Below are 23,902 nucleotides of genomic sequence, written 5' to 3' on the forward strand. Positions count from 1 at the left end.
ATCTGGATTTGGGATGGTTGATTCTAGATGCTGTGATTTGGTCTTGTTTTTGTTGGGTGGGTCCTCCATTCCTTGGTTTATATTTCTCTTTTTGTCTCTTAGGAACGTGTGGAGGCTGGGGTTTGGCTGGCAGAGACTACTTCTGCCAGCTAGTGGGTGACAGGATGAGAGTTATGCTAGAAGAAAAGAGTGAGAAGTTCATCAGGGAAGAGCTAAAGCAATTATATTCACAACAGAGGTTTAGTTCAGAGTGGATTGGGGATGTAATAGGAAGAACAGATCCTATTTGTGGATAAGTGATGACCTGGAGATAAAAGGATGAAAATTTTAGAGGTACCCTACGTCTGAACCAAGAGTTAGAGTTTTTAATGCGTGAAGTTGAAGTAGAAAGAAGGGTATCTGTAAGTCCTGGGTTAGAAGGTTAGAATGGGCAGATTGTAGTGGAGTGGGCATCCTTGTCTTTTTCCTGATTTTGTCAAAATAATTTAGGTTTCTTTCTGGTTAAATTGATGTTGACTGTGGGCTTGCCTTAAATAACATTTGTTATGTTAAAGCATGGCCCTTGTATCCTTGGTCTATGCAGGACTTTTTTTTTTTTTTTTAAATCATAAAGGGGTCCTGGATTTTGCTGAAGTTTTTTTCTGCATCTAATGAGATGATCATGCAGCATTTGTATTTCAGGCTCTTTATATGGCAGATTACATTTATCTATTTATGTATACTGAACCATCCTTGCATCTCTAGGGTGAAGACTGCTTTATCATATTGGATAATTTTTTGATACATTCTTATGTTGGGTTTGCAGGTATTTTATTGATAGTTTTGACATCTATGTTTATAAGATAAATTGATCTATAATTTTCTTTCTCTGGTGGGTCTTTGTGGGGTTTTGATATCAGGAAAACATGGCTTTGTTAAAACAATTAGGAAATGCTCTTTAAGTTTCTAATTTAAAGTATAAAATTCATCAGTATTAATACATTTAAAATATTATGCAACTCTCACTACTATCTGCCAGAATATTTCACCTTGTAAGCAGAAACCCAATAATTATATAGTGATCACTTCCTATTCCTTCTCTATTTACAGCCTCTGACAAATATTATACTGATTTCTATCTCAACTATTTTACCTATTAGTTATTTTCATAAATAAAATTGTATATCACGTATGATTTTACATGTTTTGGATATCTGTGCTTAGAATGTTTTCAAGCATCATCCATATTGTTCATTACTTTTATATATGGTTGAAACTTAATTTTATTGATAAGGCACCACAATTTGTTTATGGGCTTATTAGTTAAGGAGTAGTTGGGTTGTTTCTGCCTTGTGCATATAGCGCTGTTATAATATTTATACATTTCATTTTTCTTGACTCTAAATTAATACCTAAGAATTGAATTATTCCCCTCCAGATAAAGGCAGTAGTGGCTTGACCATTTTAAATCCTCTGTAAAATGGGAATTCTAAAAGTATTCTAATTTCAGTATTTTCCATTTTATTTTTGTTCTTGATACCTACTGATTATAAATAGTAACTTGTAGTTTTCATGTTAAAAAGCACATTTGATATTTAAAAACCTATATTTGAAGAATATAAAATAAACAACCAACATATTTTGAATTTTTTTATTATACATAAATCGGCCATGGGTAATATCTTGGAAGGAATGGCTTGTTTAAAAATGAGACAGATAAGAAAGAGTGTGAACATTATTCTCTAGTGATAAACCATTGATGAAATAATAATCTCATTCTTTTTTACCTTGCCAATGAGGAATCTAATGTGCAGTTATGAAAATATGTGAGATCAAATCTCAGTTTCCAAACTTTAATATTATCATCTCATTTCCCTCATTTTCAGCCTGCTAATGGAATGATCAGATATGCTTTTCTAATAGTTCATTCCTGCCTCTTCCTTAGAGTTTGGCATTGAGTTGTAATATTTGGAAAATTTCACAAATATTTTGCGTTCTTTCCGTAAGAAATCTAAGGCTTATCAAAGAGGGAGTATACATTCTCCTCTCTATATCAGTCTACTGACAGAAGGAGACTGGTTCTTTCAACACGATTGCAAACAATGTCAAATGAATTTATGCTTCAAATTCAATCTTTTCTAAGCTGATATCTACAGGAGGAGTACATTCCGTATTAAGTATGTACATGAAGGTCTTCCCAGGGATAACAGCATGTGTCAAGACGCTTATCTCAAAGGCTTATGGGAAGATTCCTGGGGACTGTACAGACAGTGTATATCTTGCCTGTAAGATCTTTAATAAAAATCCAAGCAGCTGTTGGAAGTTTTAACATCTCAAAAAAGAAGATCGCTTGTAAAATGCTAGGTCAAGTTTTGTCCTGCTAGATAATTGTGGAAAGTAGTGAGTCATACATTGAATAATGCCAGAGACGCCTTTGATTTGACAGCACATCTGGGATCCATAAAGATAACCTTGGGTTTTTCTGGTGCCTGGGAAGAAGGTAACATTAGAAAATGTCTCTCACACCATGTTATTTGACATTAGATGCTTGTAATTCTATCATGTTTTGATGTTTGCTTGCCTAGGGATGTAGTCTATATTCGGAAGGATAGGAAACTGAAAATAAATGAGGTTTGGCTTAATCTTTGGTTTTATAATGAACATGGGTGATAAATTTCACAAAAGATAAGGAATTCAGAGGCAATAGCATATAAGAAGTAAATGGGTTTTTATCAAAATGTAGTGACAAAGAATGCATAAAAATAATGAGAGGTGTATACATATTCTATAATAATTGCAATTAAAATATACATGAATGATTTATATTTCACATATATTTTACCTATGAGATGATTTGATAAAAGTTGTGACTGAGAGCATATGCCTGTTTCATGTTCTACAAACACATGCCTTGGTGAGAAGTCTGTTTTGGCCTTTAAAACTGACGTACAGGAATATGCAGCTTTAAGTTATTTAAGATAATATGAAACTAAAAAACTTTTGAAGACAAGAAGGCTAACCAGGAAATTTATTTTCTTTATAAATAAAACAAATGCATATTTATTAAAGAAAATGCTTAGCAAGCTACACGATTGCCTTGCTATTATTCTTCGGGCCCTTGAAGGATGGAGGAGCAGGACCAACCTCCTTTCAAGCACGTGCCTTTGTTCATAGTCAATGTCTCCCATTCTTCTGCCCTCCTCATGCTATACAAATATAATGAACAGTAGTAATTTATTTTTAGTCACTTCCAAATACAGAACTTGAGGGTTCTTCTTTATGATTTCACCCTTTAACTAGGTGTCGTCTGCAGCGCAGTAACTAGGTGCAGCTGTGTCGTTGGAATTTATGACATATTCCTGTTGTTTGGAGCCAAGAGGCGTGGCTGCAAAGCAACTGAGTGACTTAAGAGAGGGCACATAAAAGACAGAGTCTGTCTTCTGAAAACAGAAGAAAGGAATTGTCAAATCCTTGGTCAGTGTTTACTCATGAGCCAGTTTGCCACATCATGGATTCCTACATCCCAGGGTTTATGTATGAGTGGTTATGTATGTATGTATGTATGGTTATGAGTGATACAAAATTTAGGTCCTTTATAAAGTTGTGTGAGTCTCCGTATTTTTCCATTTTGTCCATTAAAATTTGTAAAGATGAGATATTTATTTTAAGAACAATACAAGCAAAAACAAAATATTATTTTACAGTAGTTTCTGCTAGCAAGGATACAAGGAACATACTCTGTAACTACTTTGAAATGTAAACTAGATAGTCGGCTTCAGACTACCTATAGTGTCTGAGAAAGGGACTTCCTACACAGATTAATTTTTTGACATAATGATTTTTTCACGTAAATTACATTTGATTAAACACAATTGAAATTCACAATATTTAGTCACCTGGATTCAAAATATTCTAATGAAATATATTCTTCTTTCCATTATTAAATGGGAAAATAAGAAATAATGGTTTGTAAATTATATGTAATTATATATAAAACTATATATATATAACTATGATATATATGTTACAAAAGGTGATGTGAACCTATTTATATATAATATTGTTACATATGCCTGTATATTATATATAATATATAGACATATTTTATACATAAAACTATATCATATAAAGATTTGCATCATATATAATATAGTTATATATAATACACAGCTGTATGCTCTATACAATATATACTATGTATTATATATAAATAGATTTATATCACTTTTCCCTCCCTTTTCTCTCTCCAGCCTCTCCTTCAAGCCTTGCCCATCACCCCTCAAGCTGATAACCTCGTTCTCTCTATTATTATACAAATACATATGTTTTTGTTGTTTGTGTGTATATGCTTTCCAAACTGACTATTCTTTACTGGAAGATAAATAGCAGTGGCTCATCCCAGGGAGACATTAATCTTTCACCTAGTCATCATTAGCTGCCTGAAGTGTTTTGTCTATGGATGGGAACCTCTGAAATGTTCCTCTGTGCACATAAAACATTCATTAATAGTGTCATCTATCCTGTCTTTATGCAGGCCTTTCCAAACTTGACTGCCTCATAGTAGACTTTCTGATATGAAGGATATCATAATCAACACCCCATTCAACAATGTTCCTTGTGCCATATAGATGCAGGAACTGTAAAGTAGATGTTTTCATTGTGGCTGGGTTCTCCCTGATACACCGATTTCTGCATTGTGTCAACTTGCGGCTTTCTATGATAGTCTCCGTTTTCTGTAAACATAGGCCTTTTTGATAAGAGGTGGTTAAACTTATCTGTGGAAATAAGGATAAAGTTCAGAAATTAGTGATGCCAATTTCCTGTACACAGAGAAGAAAAGTCAGAATCTCAATGGCATTGATATACATATTGTTTTGTACTTGTATCCATTATAAATTTTTACCTCTCTCTTCCATTTGAATTTTATAATCACTTATTGTAATATTTATTTCATAGTGCTGCTGAGTAGTTGACCGTTATGCTTGTCACTGTCATGTAGGAGCTATTTGCACATTTTTGTTATTAAATTTGATAGTTCAATGGCTTCATGACAAGGTCTTATCCATTTTTTTTTAAAAAAATGGAAATTCAACAAACACCATTTTTTCATAGCATATTTTGACTATTTAAAGCTAAAGATTGATGGAAAAAAAATAAAAGACCCATCTTTTTCTACATAAACCCTACATTGTTTTAAGTAGTTTAGCAATAAAACTTTTTGCATCTATATTGTTTATGGATAAAAGAGAGCATAATTTGACCCAACAATTGTGTTGTTTATAAGAGAGGGTCTAACTATCAAGCTATGTCCCTCCCAAAACTCGGTATGTAGATCCGGCTGGCTTTGATCACAGAGATTTGTCTGCCTCTCCTCCAATGCTGGAATTAAAGACATGCACCCCCACGCCCAGCTTGAAAAGAAGTTCTTTCTGGTGATGTACTCAAATAGGAGAAATGTGAATTTTTCTAAGAGGAAGTGCCATGAATATTTTGGTTCCTTTGGGTCCCTTAAACAGGTGTCCATCTATAGTGAGCCTCCATGAGTGTTGGTGCCGCTAGGAATTCTGACAGTAACTGAGGGTATCTCATCCCACCTGGTCCCACAGACATTTTTAAAATAAACATTCAGAGGCTTGATATTAATTACATGCTGTTTGGCCAATTAGTTCAGATTTATTGTTAAATTAATTGTTACATGAAAAGTAAATCCCTTATATATCGTCTATACAAAAAATATATTCCATATACATTCTAATAAGATATATATTCTATATCTTATTATAAACAATAAGAGCACAGCACTTTTTTTTTTTCGAGACAGGGTTTCTCTGTAGTTTTGGAGCCTGTCCTGGAACTAGCTCTTGTAGACCAGGCTGGTCTCGAACTCACAGAGATCCGCCTGCCTCTGCCTCCCAAGTGCTGGGATTAAAGGCGTGCGCCACCACCGCCCGGCTAAGAGCACAGCACTTTTAGGGAAAAGTTTACATAAAGCTGGGATCATTTAGAAATGACTGGCATCACAGGAAATGGAAGTAACGATGTAGAATGTGAGGCGTGCCTTCTGATTGGTAGCACCAAGAATTAGAATCCTAAGATACGTGTTTTAAGAGCTTGTCTTTTCTATGCCTCTGTATCAAGAGTTGGTGATATTTTTATACAATAAACCTCCATAAAGATCAAATTAATTAAACTAGCTAAAACAATGCCAACCACAAAATAAGAAAAATATGAATGTATCAGGCTTTTTCTTTTGGGCCACCAACCAGCTCCCAAATCATGACGTGGAGGCTTAATTTCAGTTTTGAATGTTTGGTCTAGCTTAAGCTGTTTGCTATTTACCTCTTTCAACCTTAATTAACCTGTTTCTCTTTATCTACTTTTTACCTTGGGGATTTTTACCTTTTATCCTTCTGTATATTATTCTACTTTCACTGCTTCTCATGCCTGTCTGTCTGGTGACTGAATGGCTTCTTGCCCCTAGCATGCCCCCCTCCCCTTTTCTCCTCATTCTCTTCTTTCTTTCGGAGCCTAGATTACTCCTCCTATTGATTCTGTCTGCCTGCCAGCCCTGCCTATCCTTTCTCTGCCTAGCTACTGAGAGTTAAGCTTTTGACAATCAGGTGCCTTAGGCAGGCAAGGTGAAACAAATGCAACCTATCTTTACATAATTAATTACACATCTTTACATCATTGAACAAATGCAGCATAAACAAATGTAACACACATTTACACAGTTAAAATAATATTTTACAGCATAAGCAAAAGTAGCATATCTTTACATAATTAAAGTATTCCACCACATATGAAAATAAAATTTCAAAGGTCTTTAAAATGTGGATCAAATTTTCTCATTGTTCCAGAGAGAAATCTAAGATCAGACAGGAGATATTTGAGCACTGTGAATTATTTTTATATTGCGGAAACCCAACTGCCATTATAGCATGAAAACAGTAGAAGATGGTATGCAAACCACATATTTATGTAAATGAAAACCTCAATTATTCAAAAGCATTTTATGACAAATGAAATTTGTCTGGTGGATTGTAGATGTCACCCTGAATTAAAACATTTTATAAGTGAAGCATCTAAAGATATCATAAAGCATAACAGATCAAAAGATCTGGAAGTCAGTGTTAGCTAAATTTGTGTTTTTCAAAATATATTTATTTATTGAGGGTAAAGTCACATTTTTTTGGCCAAATCATACCCTAGAATCTAGCAATTTTTGACATAGCTAATTCAGCAACTCACTATAAACATTAGAAAGATTGTAACCTCAGGGTTGTAACAATCTCCTATAAAATTGATGACCTGCAGAACCACAATCAGGAGCTGAGTAAGTATTGCTTTAACTAGCTATAATTGGAAATCGAGTTCAATGAAGCAAAAATAAGATGAATTATAGATTGTACACTATTCTCAAAACATTAAACAGGTAATATGCATATGTTTATTATGATGGCAAAATGTATGTATAAGTCAGATGATGGGGGATGCCCCTATGTCTGCTGTGAATTCATTGTAGTACCACTGGTTAATAATGAAGTTGCTTTGGCCTATGGTAGGGCAGAAAATAACTAGGTGAAAAAGTCAAACTGAATACAAAGAGAAAAAGGCAGAGTTGAGGGAGAGATGTCAGCAGCTATCCGAGAAGCAAGATGTGAGGTAACGAGCCATGAGCCTCGTGGTAAAATATAAACTGACAGACATTGGTTAATTTAAGTTGTTAATTTAACAATTTTTTCATGAAAGAAACTGTATATTGTTATTTTTATTCTCCCATTATATTCAAGTTTAAATGAGAAGTTTCTGAAGTATTCTTTTCTAATAAAAAAACTCCAAATAAAAAAAATTCACACATTTTCTTGTTTGTTCTCAAAGAATGCTATTATTTTCTATCGTAACCGTAGATTTACATTTATCTGTCAAGGAAAGTTTCTGTGCTTTTTCCTTTATAAAATGTTTTTATTGTCAAATACTAGTTTTACATAGTAATGGACTTCTTTATGATATTTTTATAGAATTTGAAGAACTGTAAAAGAAAATCACCCTAACAAGTAAGCAGGTATCATAAATAGATTTCTTTTATTTATTTGTTTGTTTGCTTGTTTTGTGTTTGGTCATGGGGTTTATTACAGCAACAGAAAAAAACTAAAAATCCTCACCAGGATTCCCTGCCTTATGTGCTATTGATGATGATAGACATCCTGCTATCATTAGATGAAATTTGAAAGTAGGTTGATTCTTTTCCTGCTGGCTAAGAATATTGTGAACCTTTTAAAATACTTGTTGATTATTTATCTTTTTTTTTTTTGAGAACTGTCTATTCAGTCCTTTACCTCATTTAAAATTACAAGACTTATTTTGGGGGTATTTAATATTTGTTGTTCTTTCTGCATTCTAAATATTAAGCTTTTTTCAAGTTCACAATTGGCAAAAGGAGTTTTGTTGTTGTTCAGCCTATGTACTGCCTCTTCACTTAGCTGATTATTTACTTTTATTTGCAAAAGTTTATAGTTTCATGAATTGATAATTCCTATGTTTATTTTCTGTGCTACTCCCCAGAAAGTCCTTGTATATGCCCATATCTTGAAGTGCTTTATTAATGTCTTACTTTTGCAAAGCCCAAATTTCTCATATTATTTGTAGGTCTTCAATTCATTTTGAATTGACTTTTGTGAAGAATGAGAGTTGGAAGTCCGGTTTCATTTCTCTATGAGTAATTTTTTTTGCCATTGGTTTGAAGAAACTCATCTTCAAAGTTTAGATGTCCACACACACACATATTGACTTACTTCCGAGTTCTCCATTGTGTTACATTGGTCTGCATGTCTGCTTTTTGTTTTGTTTTGTTTTTGCTAGTGTTTCACAGTCTGGTTGCTATGGTTCTGTAGCACAATTTAAGATAAGGTATTGGGATGGCTCCAGCATTACTCCCCCTACTTAAAAACTCTCTGTCTATTGAGCATCTTTTGTGATTCCATAATGCTTCAAGACTTTTTTCTAGTACTACAAAAATTACCATTGTGATTTTGATGAAGATTGGGTCTATAGATAAATTTTGGAAATGTAGCATTTTTACAATATCACTTTTTTTTCTTAAGGGGAAGAATCTGAGTTTATTATTTTTCCAAGTTTTTATGTCACTGTGAAAGTTAAGATTAAACACAAAGTAGAAAAACAACAACAAAGAAAACAAAACAAAGAGAAAACTAAAACTTTAAATTGAGGCAGGGCCAGCTAACCTGTCAAAGGAAGCAGGTTATCAAAAGCCAGTTAAGTGCCAGGGAGAGGTCCTCCTCTCATTACAATCATTAGTAGCCTTACAAAGAAACCAAGCCACCTGATTGTCAAACATATGCAAAGGGACTAGGCCGGTCCTAAGCAGTCTTCCTGACTGTTTGTTAGTCCTGAATCCATGAGTTTCTGCTAGCTGTGTTTCCCCCATTACGAACCCTCTGGCTGGTATAATCCCTCCTCCTTTTCATTTGCAAGACTTTCAGAGCTCAACGCAGTACTTGTCTCTGGATCTCTGTCTCTGTTTCCATCAGTTACTGGATAAAGTCTCTCTGAAGGCAGTTAGGGAAGTCATCAGTCTGTTTATAGCAGATGACCAGTTCAGGAATCCTCTCCACCACTGCTAGGAATCCTAGTTGGGGTCGTTGATGTGGGTTCCAGGGGAATTTCTTGGCACTGATTTTTTTTTTCCTCACCCAAATATGGTACTCTCCAATCAAGACATCTCCGTTGTTACTCTCCCCATCTATCCTGCCTCCATCCTGCCTCCCACACCCAGCCCTTCCAACCTGCTCCATCTAGTTCCCATCTTTCCATCCTCCCAAACTCCACCACCAGTTTACCTAGAAGATCTTGGGCCATCCTTGTTATCTAGTTTCTCTGGGGCTGTGGATTGTAGGTAATAACCACCTACGTGTGAGTACATACCATGTTTGTCTTTCTGGATCTGGGTTACCTTGTGCAGAATGATATTTTTCTAGTTCCATCTATCTGCCTGCAAATTTCATGAGGTCATTTTTTTTCAACTGAGTAGTACTCCATTGTATAAATGTACCACATTTCCTATCCATTCTTCTGTTAAGAGGCAAGTAGGTTATTTCCAGGTTCTGACCATTACAAATAATGCTACTATGAACATAGATTAGCAAGTGTCTTGTGGTATGAGTGTCCATCGTTTGGTTATATGCCTAAAATTAGAATAACTGTGTCTTAAGGTAGATTGATTCCCAATTTTCTGAGAAATAGCTATGCTGATTTTCAAAGTGGCTCTAAAAATTTGTACTCCTGCCAACTGTGGAGGAGTGTTCCCCTTACTCCACATCCTCTCCAGTACAAGTTGTCATCAGCGTTTTTGATCTTAGCCATTCTGACTGGTGTAAGATGGTTGTTCGCATTGAGGCATTATGATGGCCTAGCCCCATTAGCTGGCAAGATGCACGTGTCAGCATTTCAGGCAAATACCTAATCTTTCTCAGAGTCGTGTATTTAGATAAATATTTAGTCAATCCAGGGCCCTCCAGCTATACATAAATACATCTTGTGCTGTGTGCCAGAGTAGGGCTCTGTACACATGCGCAAAGGGTCATTTTTAAGCAAGCTCTGCCTGACTCTCACTTTTTCTGCAGTACTTCCCTTTTCTTGGTCAATCATCACAATTCCCCTCCTCTTTAACAATAAACTTTCATGTGGGTTTGTTGTATATCGTTATTCATTCTTGCCACTGCCGCTAAACTATAGCAATGGTATGATTTGCACTTCCTGATGACTAAGGATGTTGAGCAAATCTTTAAGGGTCTTTTGGCCATTTAAAATTCTACTGTTTAGAATTCACTGTTTAGATCTGTACCCCATTTTTAATAGGATTATTTGGTATTATGATGGTCAACTTCTTAAGTTCTTTATATATTTTGGAGATCTGTCTTCTGTCAGATGTGGGGTTGGTGAGGATCTTTTCCCATTCTATAAATTGCTATTTTGTTTTGTTTACGGTGTCCTTGACCTTACAGAAGCTTTTCAGTTTCAGGAGGTCCCATTTATTCATTGTCAATCTCAGCGTCTGTACTACTGGTGCTTTATTTAGGAAGTAGTTCAAGGCTACTTCCCACATTCTCTTCTATCAGGTTCAGTGTAACTGGATGTATGTTGAGGTCTTTGATCCACTTAGACTTGAATTTTGTGTCTGGCAATGGTTATGGATTTATTTGCATTCTTCTACATGTCAACATCCTGTTACTCCAGCACCATTTGTTGAAGATGTTTTCTTTTTCCCATTGCATAATTGTGGCTTCTTTTTTTTCCCCCAAATCAGGTGTTCATACGTGTGTGACTTATGTCATGATCTTTGATTCAATTTCATTGATTCATGTGTCTGTTTTTATACCAATACCAAGCCTTTTATTACTGTAGCTCTATAGTGGAGCATGAAGTCAGGAATGGTGATGCCCTTAGAAGTTCTGGTATTGTACAGGATTGTATTAGCTACCCTGGGTTTTATGTTTTTCGTTGTGAGGTTGAGTATTGTTCTTTCAAGGGATGTGAAGAAATTTTGATGGGGATTGCATTGAATCTGTAGATTGCTTTTGGTAAAATTTCCGTTTTTACTATGTTAATCCTACCTATCCATGAGCATGGGAGATCTTTCCATTTTTTGGTATATTCTTCAATTTCTTTCTTTAAAGACTTAAATTCCTTGTAATACAGGTCTTTCATTTGCTTGGTTGGAGCTACCCCAAGATATTTTATATTATTTGTTGCTATTGTAAAAAGTGTTGTTTCTCTGATTTTTTTCTTGGGTCATTTATCATTTGTATATAGGAAGGCTACTGATATTTTTTTTTTAATTAGTGTTGTATGCCACCACATTGCAGAAGGTGTTTATCAGCTATAAGAATTCCCTGGTAGAATTTTTGAGATCACTTATGTATACTATTGTATTATCTGCAAACAGTGGAAGTTTGATTTTTCTTTATTTCTTTCCGATTTGTATCTCCTTGATTTCATTTCATTTTGTTATTGCTCTGGCTAGGACTTCAAGTTCTATATTGAATAGATATGGAGATAAGGGGCAGCCTTGTCATGGTCCTGATTTTAGTGGAATTGCTCTGTTTCCATTTAGCTTGATTTTGGCTGTCGGCTTGCTGTATATTGCTTTTATTATGTTTAGATATGTTCTTTTTATCCCTGACATCTTCAAGATCTTTCTCATGAAGGGGTGTTGGATTTTGTCAAAGTTTTTTCAGCATCTAATAAGATGATTTTGTGTTTTTTCTATTAATTTGTTTATATGAGAGATTACACTGACATACTTTTATATGTTGAACCAACCCTGCATTTCTGGGAAGAAGACTACTTGGTTATGGTGGATGATTTCTTTTTATGTTTTCTTGGATATGATTTACCAATATTTTATTGAGTATTTTGGCATTACTGTTCTTGATGAAGATTGGTCTGTAACTCTTATTTTTATTGCATCTTTGTGAGGTTTGGATATCAGGGTAACTGTAGCCTCATTAAAAGAATTTGGTAATATTCTTTCTGTTTCTATTGTGTGGAACAATTTGAGGAGTACTTTCTTTCAAAGTGTGGAAGAACGTTGTGCTGAAACCTTTAGGCCCTGGACTTTTTTTGGCTGAAAGACTTTTAATGATTGCTTCTATTTCCTTAGGAATAATAGGTCTATTTAAATTGTTTAGTTGGTCTTGATTTAATTTTGGTATGAGGTACCTATTCAAAAAATTGTCCATTTATTATACTCCCCAATTTTATGGAGTATAGATTTTCTCAATGTCTATTATTATGTGCCACTTTTGATTTCTGATTTTATTAATTTGTATATTCTCTCTCTCCCATTGTTTATTTTCTCAAAGAACCAGCTCGTTGTTTCAACGATTCTCTGTATTGTTCTTTTTGTTACTAATTTATTGATTTCAACCCTAAGCTTGATTATTTTCTGCTGGGTGAATTGTTTCTTTTTTTTTAGAGCATTCAGGTGTGCTGTTAATTTATTTGTGTGAGATTTCTCCAAATTCTTTATGTAGACACTTAGTTCTATGAATGTTCTTCTTAGCGCCACTTTCATTGTGTCCATAAGTTTGGGGATGTTGTGCATTCATTTTCTTTGAATTCTAGGAAGTCTTTAATTTCTTCCTTTATATTTTCTTGACCCAGTGGTGATTCAGATGAGAATTGTTTTGCTTCTATGACTTTGTAGGTTTTTCTCTAGTTTGCATTGTTGTTGAATTCAAACTTTAATCCATGCTGGTCCAATAAGATACAGGTATTTATTCTAAATATTTTGTGTCTGTTGAGATTTGCTTTGTGACCAAGTATGTGGTGAATTTTATGGAAGATTCCGTGAGGTACTTAGAAGAAGATTTTCTTTTTTATGTTTGGGTGAAATGTTCTACAGATGTCTTTTAGTCAAATTGAATCATAACTTCCATTGGTTCCCTTATTTCTCTCTTAATTTTCTATCTGCCAGATCTGTCCCCTGATGAGAGTGGATTATTGAAGTCTCTCACTATTAGGGTATGAGGATTGATGTGAGATTTATGCTTTAATACAGTTTCTTTTACAAATGTTGATATCCTTGGATTTTGAGCATAAATATTCAGATTTGATACTTAATCTAGGTGGATTTTTCCTGTGATTAATATGAAATGTCCTTCTTCATCTCTTTTGATTAATTTTAGTTTGAAGTCTATTTTGCTAAATATTAGAAAAGCTACACCAGGTTGTGTCTTTGGTTCATTTGATTGTAAAATCTTTACCCAACACTTTGTGCTGAGGTAATATCTGTCTTTGAAGTTGAGGTGTGTTTCTTGTATACAGCAAAAGTATGGACCCTGTTTTCATATCCATTCTGTTAGCCTGTCTCTTTTTATAGGTGAATTGAATCCGTTGATATTAAGTGGTATTAATGACCAGTGATGGTGAGTTCCTGTTGGTTTTGTTGATGATGGTGGTGGTAGTGTATGCATTTTTCCCTTCTTTGGGATTTACTGGTGTTGGATTATCTAATGCCTGTGTTTATGTAGTTGCAGATAACTTCCCTTGGTTAGAAATGGTGTATAAATAATTTCCTCTGTTTATTATTTTAGCATTATAAGGATGATATTTTTATTGGATGCTTCTGATACAGATACTTTGGAAAGAATGTTTAATGCAGTATAGAAAATTTTGCCTTAGGGATTACAGCTGTCTTCTGAGAAAATACAAAGAGGAGATTCTCTGAACTATTTAGGATTTAATGTAAGTAAACAGAAAATTCAGTCACAAAAGGTACAGATTAGGAAAATCTAATCACACTCTAAAGGAGATATTTGTTAAGCAGAAGAGTGATATTAAGACCACATAATACATAATGCTTTACTAACTTCCAGTTTTAAAGTTTTTAAATGCTTATGAAACAGGAATAGCAGCTGCTAAAAGACATTGAATTATGGAAAAAACTGCTGAATTAGGCCAGCATTTGTAAAACCAGGGAAAGTGTTAAGTCCTAGGTTATGCTTATATTTTCACAGGAAATAATAAATTGTGGATCTCATCGAAACTAATAAAAATCCAGCACAGCCATAAAGAATCTCTCCAATGCTTCAGCTGCTGAGATGCCTTTAAGAAACAAAAGGCCTGGAACAGACAGAGAAACCTACCATCTGGAGACAGCTTAAGAGTCTGTAAGAAAAGGGGAAAGAGAATGATTCAGAAACCTGAATGCTACAGATCTGGTTCTTGATATATGTATTTGTGGTAATTATACAGGTAACAGAGACGAACTATACATTTTGGACTTTTATCCCCAATATTTCAATTACCATAGCAGTGAGTTGGGGAGATATTGATATTCCTGTAGTAGTTAACACATCCTCTTGAGTACCTGGTCCATATGATAACAGAGATCCTTCTCAGGCAATGGAGGAGGGTAGAGTGATCGAAAATTATACTGCGGGAGTATGGGAAATTCCCATTTGCATGGGAAATGGAACTCAATCCCTAAAAATAACTTCTCATGTATGGTTATCCATAGTCAATACTACCTGAGATTATCGTAACAAGTTTTAAATTTATATGCCTCAAGCATCTGGGTTTAAAGTGCAGATAACATTACTAGTTTCATAAGTCTACTGTTCTGTGAGATGTGGGTTGCCAACAAGGAACTGGATTGGGTACATTGGCAACAGTGTAAGAGTGAGAAGCCTCGAGCACTAATTAATATCTCACAAAGAGATGTCATAGACTGGAGCCCTTTTGGCTCCACTCAAGAAAAATATTCTCACTCAGAGCAAGATGGAAATTTATAATATGAGTGAGGCTGTGGAAATTAGTGCATTTGTTAGTGAACCTATCCGATGGCATAGAGTTGGAATGAAGCCCCCTCCTGAAATTTGGTCATTTATTTCTGAATAACTTGTGGAAATTGGCAAGTGCCTTCCCCCTTCTTAAGGTGTGGTAAGAAAAATTAAACATTAAGCAGGATAAATATAATTTCTCTTTTAGACTAAATTGGAACCATCCACTTCTGGCATGTGTACTTACTACTGAAAGGGCTTATATAATAGTCTCCTATAAATTGCAGCATCACTTCTAAACACTGTACAAGTAAGATATCACCACATTTATTTCCTTCTTGGGTCTCTGATTGAGTTGAAGACTTTTAGTTATAGGTACAGTTTTCCTTGTTACCAGATTCAAAAAAGAAATTCACTAAAGAAATGTAAAGTGTATAAGGATGAGAGACATAAAAAAATAGTTTTGGGGGCTGGAGAGATGGCTCAGAGGTTAAGAGCATTGCCTGCTCTTCCAAAGGTCCTGAGTTCAATTCCCAGCAACCACATGGTGGCTCACGACCATCTGTAATGAGGTCTGGTGCCCTCTTCTGGCCTGCAGGCATACATGTAGACAGAATATTGTATACATAATAAATAAATTTATAAAAAAATAGTTTTGGTAATGCAAATTACAATAGCAAGGGAATTAGTTACAACCTTTGGACTCACCAAGACAGGATAGATATTGAATAGTTTCTCTGAAGTTGTCAATTATTAATGGACTAGACATGGCTAATGTATTTGTTATCTATATATTGTATATAGTTATTATATTTATTGTATATAGTTTTACTTATATTAGTTATAACCTTCTTTTTTAATTTTTACACAAAAAGAAAATGTAATGGTACATTTTTTTTTGTACAAATAAAGCTTTCCTGAAGATTAGAGGGCAGAGCTAGCTACTAGTTAATCATAGAGGTGTGAAGGTCTGTACAGACAGACAGGAAGTGATATGGCTGGAGAGAAAGGGGAAGTGATAAGGTCAGAGGAAACAGGATCTCAGTCTCTTTTATCTGGGAAGTTGAGAGTTAAAGTGGCTTTGGGTTTTCTCCTTTGTCTCTCTGATCTCTCAGCATTTTCCACAATCTGACTTTGGGCTTTTATTATTAAGAACTTTTTATTTATTTATTTATTAAAGATTTCTGTCTCTTCCCCGCCACCGCCTCCCATTTCCCTCCCCCTCCCCCAACCAAGTCCCCCTCCCTTGTCAGCCCAAAGAGCAATCAGGGTTCCCTGCCCTGTGGGAAGTCCAAGGACCACCCACCTCCATCCAGGTCTAGTAAGGTGAGCATCCAAACTGCCTCGGCTCCCACAAAGCTAGTACGTGCAGTAGGATCAAAAACCCATTGCCATTGTTCTTGAGGTCTCATTGTCTGCTATGTTCAGCAAGTCAGAACTTGTGTTCCACTATTTTCCGTGGTCTCTTAACATCTGTAAAACATCTGTTCAGGACATTTTGACTTTCATAGTCTCCACTGAGAAGTCGGTTGTAATTCTGATAGGTCTGCTTTTATATGTTACTTTACATTTTTCCTTTACAGCTCTTAGTATTTTCTTTGTTATGTATATTTAGAGTTTTGATTATTATTTTGCAAAAGGGCCCTTGTTTTCATCCAGTCTATTTGGTGATCTGTTAGCTTCTTGTGTCTTCATAGGCATGTCCTTCTTTAAGTTGGAAAGTTTTCTTTTACAATGTTGCTGAATATATTTTCTATGCCTTTGATCTGGAAGTCTTCTTCTTCTATCCCTATTAGTCATAAGTCTCATCTTTTTATGGTTTCCCTGATTTCCTGGATGTTTTGTGCTAAGAATTTGTTGGATTTAGTGTTAACTTTGAGCATTAAAACTATTTCCTCTATCATATCTTCAAAGCCAGAGATTCTCTCTTCCATCTCTTGTATTTTGTTGGTTATGCTTGCATTTGTATGTCCTGTTCATTTATCAAGATTTTTCATTTCCAGAATTTTCTCCATTTGTTTTTTATTTATTTCCTTTATTTCAATTTTCAAGTCTTGAACTGTTTCTTTTACCTGCTTGATTGTTTTTTTTTTTTTTGACTTTTTAAAAGGGGTCTATTGATTTCTTCCAATATTTTGTTTGTCTTTTCTCCATTTCTTTAATGGAATTTCTCATTTCCTCTTTAAAGGCCTTTATCATCTCCATAAAGCTATTTTTAAGGTCATTTTATTTCTGCTTCATCTGTGTTGAGATGTTCATGTCTTGCTGGTGTGGAACCACTAGTTTCTGGTGGTGTCATATTGTTCTTGATTTTGTTGAATGCAATCTCATACTGTCATTTATTCATCTTTTCTACTTGGTGCAGGCAATGCTTGTATCTATTGGGGCTGCTGATCTTGTGGGGGATGTTTGGCCAAGGAAGGGTGAAACGTTCAGTTGATTTGTGTAGCGGAGTGGGTCTTATAGGTTATAGTGCCCAGTGAGTGGGTTTGGTGATAGAGCAGCCTGCCAGCAAAACTCTTACCTTCTAACTGACTGCTGGGGCTAACATAGCAGTGGCAAGGCAAGGGCACAGAATGTACCCTGGGGCTTATAGCCTAGTGATGGGGCAGTTTAGAGGAGAGACAAGTCACTCACTTCTAATTGGTGCAAGTGGTGCTTGTGTCTCTAGGAGCTGCTGCTCTCACGGCAATGTTTGTTCAGAGGAAGGGTGATGGGTTCTCTGGGTTTGGGTGGCAGAGAGGGTCTTATAAATTATGTGGCCAGTGAGTGGGCAGGGGTGGAGAGCCTACCAATAGGACTTTTATCTGCTTTCTGGCTCCTAAATAGACTCCTAACTTCTAATTTTATTATTAAATTAAAAGATAATCAGTAGTTTCATTGAAAAATATAGTTTTTATTTTGATCCTGGTTCTTTTGGCTTCACTAACTTTTCCTTTTATATAAACATATATAATTTATTTTTCCATATCTTGTTTAAATTATATTCCAACAGTTCTTTTATTGTTCAGGATTTTGAGCTATTTTGTCTTTCAGTGTTTTTACATGAAATTTAATATTTTCCATTTCTAAAAAAATGCATTAGAATTTTAATAAGGGTGCAATAAATCTATATATTGCTTTTGATAAGATAAGCAATTTCACAATCTAAATCCTTCTAATTTATGAGCATGATATAAAACCATCTTTTCTTCTTCATTTTCTTTTGTCAAAATATTAATATTTTTTGAATGATTGTTCCAGGATTTCTTTGCTTTTTGCATATAATAAAAACCTTAGCAAGACAGAGAAATCTACATATAAAACTAAAGTAGTTGAAAATATTAGTAAAACTAAAGTCATTACTTAATATAAAGGACTTAATGGAAATACGGCAGCATAATCTGTTTTATCTAATAAAGGAATCTGTTACATGATGTTTTACTCTTGGCTTTTGAACTTTTGGGGAGCCCACAACCCAATTCCCAAATAAATAACACATGAAAAGAGGCTTGTTCTTAGCTATGAATGCCCAGTTTTAGCTTGGCTTGTTTCTTGCCAGCTTTTCTTAACTTAAATTATCCCAACTACCTTTTGCTTCTGGGCTTTTTTTTTCTTACTTATGTATATCTTACATTTACTCTTAGTCCCTGACTGAGAAGCTATGTGTTTGGCCCTTAGTATCTTCTTTCCTTGTTCTCTTGCTTGTTCCTTTCTCCTTTTCTCCTTCTAATTTTATCCTATGCCTGCCAGCCCCACCTAATCTTGCTCCTGCCTTGGTATTAGCCATTCAGCTCTTTATTAGGACCATCAGGTGTTTTAGACAGGCAAAGAAATCACAGCTTCACACAGAGTTAAACAAATGCATCATAAACAAAAGTCACACACCTTAAAATGATATACCGCAATATTACACTTAAAGTCCAAACTGTTAAAGAGTAAAAGATGGACAGTGTTTAGTAATGAGAGTAATTTCATAAGCTAACATTTATAGATGCATATATTACACGTCAACACATTTAAATTCGTAAATCAAATAATGTAAGACATAAAAAGGAAAAGGTAGCAACAGTTTAGTAATTATTTGATGACTCTTGTTAACAATAAATAGTTATTATAAGAATATTTATTTATATAGAAGCTTTCTGTAAGAAGCAGAGAACATGGTTTTCTGTAATGAGAATAGATCTTCTTTTATTATATAGCAGGCCACAAAAGACTTATAAATCTGAGAAGAAGTTACCTTATTTTGTGATTGGATGAAATGTTCTATAAATATCCATTAGGTTCATTTAGTTCATAATGACAGTCAGTTATCTCCAGCATTTCTTTGTTTAGATTTTTGTCTGGGTGTCTTACCCCTTGGCTAGAGTGGGGTATTGAAGTTTCTCACTACCAGTGGGTAAGGTTCAGTACTTGACTTAAAGTATAGTAGTGTTTCTTTTATGAATGTAGGTGCTCTTGTTTTGGGGACATAGATATTAAGAATTATAATGTCCTTTTGCTGGATTTTTCCTTTGATCAATATGTAGTTTCCTTCTCTATCTTTTCTGATGAGTTTTGGTTCCAAGTCTATTTTGTTAGGTATTAAAATGCCTATTTTACTTGCGTTTTACGTACATTTTGCATGGAATAGTCCTCTTCATCTTTCTACTGCAAAATGAGATTTATTTTTGATGTTAAGGTGTATTTCTCCGATTCAGCAGAATGACTGACCTTGTTTGAACATCTATTTTGTTAGTCTTTGTCTTTTTATTGGGGAACTGAGACCAATGATGTAGAGAGATAGCAATGGCTGATTCCTATTACTTTGTGGTGGTGGGGACGGGGGAGTGTTTCCCCTGCTATGTTTTTCTAGTCTGGTATTGATCATTTCTTGAGTTTACTTAGGTATGGTTAGCCTGTTTTAGTTGAAGTTTTTCTTTTAGAACTTTTGTAGGACTGAATTTGTCAATTTCTTAATTTTGATTTTTGTCTTATTTTCTCCATCTACTGTGATTGAAAATTTTGTTAGGTATAATAGTCTGATCTAAGATCTATGTCTCTTACCATATGTAGAACATCTGTTCATGCCCTTGCTTTTAGATTCTCCATTGAGAAGTCAGGTGTTTCTCTAATAGGTCCGATGGTATGTTATTTGGTCGTCATGCAACTTTTGGTATTCATTCTTCATTCTATGTGTTTTGGGCTTGATTATCATGTGGAGAGGGGATAAACTTTTTTGGTCCTGTTTATTTGGTGTTCTGTGTGTTTATTGCTCATTGATAGACATCTCCTTCTTTAGTTTCTTTTCTTTTCTTTCTATTATTTCTATTATTTTTAGATTGGTCTTTTATAGTATCCCAGAATTCTGGATATTTTGTGCCAGTAATTTTTTAAGTATAACATCCTCCTGATGTACTTGAAAAAAAAGGAAAGTATCGTGGGTAAACTGAAGAAAATCATGGACAAATATTTGAGATTAATTATGGCAAACATGTCTAAATGAAAACAAAATCTATGATCTTATGTAAAAAAATAGGAACATGTCATAAGGACTAGATAAAATATAAGACTAGGATAGCATTCACTCACACTTTAATGAGATAATTCAAAATATTCTAATGCAAAAGCATGGTCAGTATGATTTTCATAAAAGACTCAGGAAAAAGTAAAGTCTGTGTGTCATGAGGAAGAATACACATTTACAAGAGACTAAAACATTGACTTACCTTTGAATTTATTCCAAAGAACATCAGTGACTTATAACAAAAAACATTTAGGATAGCAAATGATTCTATGAACTGTCTTGAAATCAAAATGGTGCTTTCTTTGGGAGTTTCAAGATCTCCTGCAAATGCGCCACCCCTGATGAACCACTTGTTGACTTTCTCTCAAGCTCACTCCATCTATCTCTGGGAGAAAAGGCGTCATAAAGTCGTCTGGGACACAAGACACTTAGCCCTACATCCAGGGCTAAAGTGAGAAATTAAATTTTGTAGCCCAGGCCAAAAAAGAGAAATTTGGTAATTATTGAAAGTTCATTCACCAGTCAGTCATATTAGAAGCTACTATTCTTACAAGAAATTTGGTAATTATTGAAAGTTCATTCACCAGTCAGTCATATTAGAAGATACTATTCTTACAAAAGAGGTGTAAAAAAAGACTTTTAAAAAGATGGGTTTAGGCAACATCAAGAATCTTTATCACTCATGAATCCACAGTAGCAACTAAATTGAAAACAGCCCTGCTTCTGGTTCTGGCTGGTTAGGTTTATTTTCTGTGATCACCTTTTGAGCTCCCATCTTCCTGCAAAATGACTTGTTAAACATTGAAGAAAATTACTAAAGAAAGATGAGTGGCTTATAAAATTCAGTGGCCAGCTATAAACATGTCACTATAGAAGCCAAAACAAAACTCACTCAATAGAATATCATTGACAAAATTTTAAATACAAGTGTCTATACAAGTATGATGGAGGAAGGTCATTGGTTAAATAAAAAGAAACTGCTTGGCCCTCATTGGTTAGAAGATAGGTGGGAAGAGTAAACAGAACAGAATGCTGGGAGGAAGAGGAAGTGTGCTCAGACTCGACAGCTCTCCTCTCGGGAGCAGACGCCTCAGAGAGACGCCATGCTCCTCTCGCCAGGCCAGACGCATATGATGAAGCTCCAACCCAGGATGGACATAGGCTAGAATCTTCCCGGTAAGCGCACCTAGGGGCGCTACATAGATGATCAGAAATGGGCTAGTCCAGGTGCGAGAATTAGCCTAGAAGAGGCTAGATAGAAATGGGCAGAGCAGTCTTTAAAAGAATACAGTGTCCGTGTAATTATTTCGGGGCATAAGCTAGCCGAGCAGGCGGCCGGGGTAAGTGTATTTGCAACATCTAAACTGAGGTAAATTTATCAGAAAGGTCAAAGCTTAAAAACAAACATCATTTTTTTCTTAAAATATTTTTTAAATTTTCTTATAGTTTTAGAAAAACATGATGAATTAGCACTAACAGAACATTAAGAAGATGTCTGTATATGATAAAATGTAGTTCTTTATATAATAGATAAAACATTAACACAAAGTTTGATAAAATAAAAAAGGATAAGAAGACTACTTAACTCTTCTCTTTCAAAACTCATGGATAGCAACATAAAAGGAAGAATGTAAGGGAACATAGCTCTTCTGATACAGAGAAACTTGAACCAAAAAGCCTCAAATCATTGCCTATGCTTGCCAGTGCTGGATCCTGGACTTAGATGAGAGACTTGCTTGGAATTGATGCTGGTTGATTTTTAGCCAAGTGTATATTTTCTGAAAGCTCCCGACTTTAAGACAAGACAATGCAACTGTAGCTTGTTCGTGGGAATTAATCCTCGTTTTATATCTGTCACAAATTGCCTGTGGAAAATGCAGGAAGAAACTTAGTTTGGAATGATGAGGTAGGGAAACTGTGACAAAATCAACTGAGAGGAATTTGTTTTATTTAAGATTTGTTTTTCTAGCTCAGAGATTGTAGTGTGTGTGTGTGTGTGTGTGTGTGTGTGTGTGTGTGTGTGTGTTGTGTGTAGTCAAACAACAAAACAGAGTGCCTAAGATTAGCAATTTCTGGGAGGTCTGTGGGTCTATTCAAATCTGAACTGCTCTTCAGACTCCAGAGATGGGGAATGGAGTAGGGGGAGGGGAAGAGGAGTGGGAAGAGGGGGAGAGGAGTGGGGAGAGGGGGAGAGGAGTGGGAGGAGGGGGAGAGAAATGGGAGGCAGGGAGGAGGCAGAAATTTTTTTCAACAAAAAAATAAAAAAAGAATAAAAGTGGAGTGAAGTTGTGTCTTCAGCATAAAAATGAAGGATAACAAAGAAAACAGAAGTATGTGTTAAAGACAATAATCATACTATACCTCATTTCTTATTGATACTCTGCACAATACTTCACTGGAAACGAAGGATGATTTAGTGATGAATTTCAATCAGAAATAAGCCAGTGATGTTTCTATATTTGAAATTACCAAAACAAGATGAATATATATAATATCAAAAGACAGTGACCCAGAGAGACAATTATCACATGTACACAGACCCAGAAAGACAGTTATCACATGTACTCACTCATAAGTGGTTTTTGAACATAAAGCAAAGAAACCAGCCCACAAACCACAAACCCAGAGAACTTAGACAACAATGAAAACCCTAAGAGAGACATACATAGATCTAATCTACATGGGAAGTAGAAATAGACAAGATCTCCTGAGTAAACTGGGAGCATGGGGACCTTGGCCGAGGTTTGAAGGGGAGGAGAGAGGCAGGGAGGGGAGCAGAGAAAAATGTAGAGCTCAATAAAAATCAATAAAAAATTAATAAAAAAGATAAATGCTATGACACAGTACAAACACACCACAGATCTTTGAGACAACATTCAAAATAAACATTCATAATCTCAAAATAATTAGCTAATATTATCTATCCTAAAGAAGCAAAGATACAAGGGATACTTATGAAATCAGAAAGTCATATAGCCATTGTCATATAGCCTATTGTCGTGGCATTTCAACTCTATTATAATAAATAAAGACTGCCTGAAGATTTGAGGGTAAGACAGTCTTATTGGTTAGCTTTACAGACCAGATTATGGTAACACACACTTTTAATCTCAGTCGCTGTAATGACACA

Source organism: Microtus oregoni, unplaced genomic scaffold (assembly GCF_018167655.1).
Source record: "Microtus oregoni isolate MIOR12 unplaced genomic scaffold, Mior012 000087F_ref0000451, whole genome shotgun sequence".
Classification (NCBI taxonomy): Eukaryota; Metazoa; Chordata; class Mammalia; order Rodentia; family Cricetidae; genus Microtus; species Microtus oregoni.